Source organism: Octopus bimaculoides, chromosome 22 (assembly GCF_001194135.2).
Source record: "Octopus bimaculoides isolate UCB-OBI-ISO-001 chromosome 22, ASM119413v2, whole genome shotgun sequence".
NCBI lineage: Eukaryota > Metazoa > Mollusca > Cephalopoda > Octopoda > Octopodidae > Octopus > Octopus bimaculoides.
The window spans coordinates 29,124,248-29,128,098 of record NC_069002.1 but is presented as its reverse complement, the minus strand read 5'-3'; the positions used below and the strand labels follow the sequence as shown (position 1 = coordinate 29,128,098).

The following is a 3,851-nucleotide window of genomic DNA, read 5'->3' as shown; positions in this document are numbered from 1 at the left end:
AATTTGGCGTTGACATGTTATTGCTTCCAAACTTGCCACAGCATCTGTAGTGGCATCGGATATTTCGATTGCTTTGAAGTTAAGATTAGAAATTATTTTGCTATTTGTAACATCGTTTCCACTACTGTGCAATCATGTTGCATTTTGCAAGTAGACAATTATGTTGCACAGCGAGTATAATCCCGAAAAATATGAATTAGCTTTAGCAATATACTCTTTTACTTGTTTCAGTCATTTGACTGCGGCCATGCTGGATCACCGCCTTTAGTCGAACAGATCTACCCCAGGACTTTGTAAGCCTAGTACTTATTCTTTCGGTCTCTTTTGCCGAACCGCTATGTTACAAAGAACGTAAACACACCAACATCGGTTGTCAAGTGATGTTGGAGGGACAAACCTAGACACAAACATATACACAAACATACATATATACGACGGGCTTCTTTCAGTTTCCGTCTACTAAATCCACTTACAAAGCTTTGGTCGGCCCGAGGCTATTGTAGAAGATACTTGCCCAAGGTGCCACGCAGTGGGACTGAACCCGGAACCATGTGGTTTGTAAGCAAGCTACCACAGAGCCACTCCTGCGCCTATATGTCATTTGTCTGACATCTTTCGTCACTATATGTAGTTTGTTCTTCACTTCCAAGTTTACTTCGATATTGATATTAGATAGAGCTAATATTTCCAAACGAGTGTATTTGAAGTATATAACTAATTTTGAATGGATCAATTTTCAGTACAATAATGATTCATCGGTTTTCCCTCCAAGATAACATGTTACCATGTAGATTACTTCCACTTCTGGGAATTACCACTCAACAGCTGTGGCGTTTTATTTTATGTCTGCAGATGCAATTAAGAAATAACAACACCAGCTATACGGGTCATAGCTTATTAAAACAAATTGCGATTATATAATCAATAATCAAAAACAACAGGAACACTTATATACCATTTTACACACCTTATATCTATAAACTGTTACAGGAAAAAATTATAATATACAGGATGTGAAAACTATATTCAACTACATAACGCCGAAGCCGGTGAATGAAAAACAGGACAAGAGTAGGACTGGCAAAAGATGAACGAAAATCACAATCAAAATCACAATCAAATAACAATAAATTAACGTTAAAGACCAAACAAGGCCAACTAAGGAAAGAGATAAAGAATTCTAGTCCCTGTAAATTTAAACAGAATAACGAAAGAACACAAATTCTCCATTGGGAATCGATAAGTGTGAAGTTGTGTAAGTTGCTGTCGAAACTATTAGTGAGTTACCAGCCTGCATTTTAAATTTTGAAGTAAATTTATTTTCCAAGATTATCCTGATCCGACATATATTCTTCTCGGGTCAGTATTTTCATTTTAATATTCTAAATCTTTTCACTTTCTCTCGTCTGCTTTCCTCAATAAAATCTGTTTCTATTTCATTCAATCTTTCCATGTCTGATTTCATTTTCCAAGTTTACCAATCTTAACAATCCATCACTATTTGAATTTACTCTGGAATATTATTCAAATTCAAACGTGATAACAGCGCTGCAAATGACTCTTGGATTTGGTATAAAAGTTGATGTGATCCGAAGAGAGCAAATGACTGATTTTGGTAGCACTAACACTAGTAACCACACTAACTACAGTTCTTCGCCGCACCTATTAGACCAAGACATAGACGAAAGCATAATAGGGTGAAAGACATATCTTTGCTTTATTAGCATTTCTATATAAATTGTCAGTTGGCGAATAAGGCTTTGTTTATCAGTGCCTGCGTTTTTACAGCTTTATGGCCTCCTTCAAACATCTATGTCAGATAAATTACTTCTACATTTCATACGCGTATTTATTTGATTAAATAGATTTTAAATATATTCTTTATAGAAAATTCCTGTGTTGTAAATTTTTTTTTAAATGCATTTTTGCTGTGTCTCTCATTCAGTCAATATTTCAGACAGTGAGTCTAATATATTTTATTTTGCTTCTGTTTCACAAAGTACAAGACACACTTTACAAGATAAGCCTAATACAATTATGGGAAAGCAAAAAAACAAAAGAGTTTAAGAAAAGGATTATAGTATTTATCTCATTGATGATGCCATTCTCAAATAATTGTCAAAATATAATTCTTACCTTCCATCCATGTGAACGTAATCTGTTTCTGACCTACCACCAGACATATTGCGATCTGGAAATTATATAATAAAATATCCAAGAATTGAAAGGTATAAAAACTTCCAAGGATTTCGAATATATTTTCTTGTGTATAGAAATATACAAACGACATCAACTGCTCTCGGTGGGTATTTAAATAACAAGAGTATAATGTGTGCACGTGTGTGCATGCGTATATGTAAGTGTATGTATAAAATAGGTATACATATATGTATATAGTTGGTTGTTCTATATGAAATGGTCACTCAGAACCGAATAAGCAACAACGATTTGTAATCATTATTTATTATTCAAATTAGGCCCCATTAGCTTCAACGACTTTTCTATCAACCTGAGAGAGTATTTATTCCGTTTTTGAAAACAACATTGTCTTTTGAAGGTATAAATCATTCAAATATGGTTATTCCTCCTTTTGTTTTGCAAACTTTCTTTGTGGGAAGTGAAAATCCCAAGGTGGTGATATATACAATAGTCTGTTGAAGGTAAGTCTGGAGATTATGAAGGATTCAGGAGCGATGGACATCGATGTTTCGCCATGTTGTGGCTTATCAACATCACGTACCCGAACTGAATTGGAACCGAACTGAATCGCCAGTCCATAACTATATACAAGTAGTGTATCGATCATCTGCTGGTATGCCCCAACGAGTCCTCTCCCCTGTCGATGACTTTCATGTCTTTTAAAACTTGGTGTTTTCAGGGTGTCATCACCACTGCGCTACTTCGCAGCCTACCAATAAACAAGCATGGTATGTAAATTGTGCATGCTTGACTGATAATACCTACAGGACTAGCACTGCTTCTAATTCATATTTAAATTTATTCCTACGTATGCATCTTCGTGGCATACCAGCAATTTTTTTATTACATTATTTGTTTCTTATGGACTAGCGATTCAGTTCGCCTCCAATTCGATTCCGATACGTAATGTTGATAAGCGACAAAATGGCGAAGTATCGATGTCCATCGCTTCTGAATGGATTTTGGAGAGAATTGCCTCGTCTGTCTATGAGTTTCAAATGTTTTAATACCCGGTGCCTTGAGAGAGTCTTCCTCACTCCGCTAAATCGAATCCTTCTGGCAAATAAGCAGCGCACATAGATTAAGTATGTGTAATCGATGAATTCAAATATGAATTAGAAGCAGTGATAGTGTTGTAAACATTATCAATAATACATACTATTAAAGAGAAAAGCAACGACTGTTTGCCGGTAGGCAGTGATTTGGTGCGGAGGAGATGACTTGTTCAAAGCGCCGGTTATTAAAACATCTAAAAATTATAGACAGGAGAGAAAACTCGCCGCAAATCCAATTCAGGGGAGATGGCCATCGATGTTTCCCCAATTGTGTGGATTATCAACATCACGTGCCTAAATCATATTGTTGATAAGCGTTATTACCTCAAGAAAGTGTTCTGTAAATAATTATTTTCTCCTCGCCTTGCATTGCTTATTGGGGTGGGGACACCTTCACATTGTGCCCGTCCCTTCTTAATATCTCCTTATGTTTTCCGATTTCTTGCAAATTAATTTGTCTTTGGTGGCTTCTGGCCACAGTTGCGAAGTCCATGAAAATTTGATGAGAGTAATTTCTCATCATTTGACTCTCCACGCTTCTCTCTCTCTCTCTCTCTCTCTCTCTCTCTCTCTCTCTCTCTCTCTCTCTCTCTCTCT

At 36.2% G+C, this 3,851-nt stretch overlaps 1 long non-coding RNA gene across 2 annotated transcripts in view; it reads right to left on the bottom strand.

Annotated features, from left to right (window-relative positions):
• Positions 1 to 2,092: 2,092 nt before the first annotated feature.
• Positions 2,093 to 3,851, bottom strand: part of LOC128250518 (uncharacterized) — a 3,211-nt gene continuing 1,452 nt past the window's right edge. For both annotated transcript variants that reach the window (XR_008266521.1, XR_008266522.1), the window contains exon 3: positions 2,093 to 2,191. This is a non-coding gene — a long non-coding RNA (uncharacterized LOC128250518). The remainder of the gene's footprint in view (positions 2,192 to 3,851) is intronic.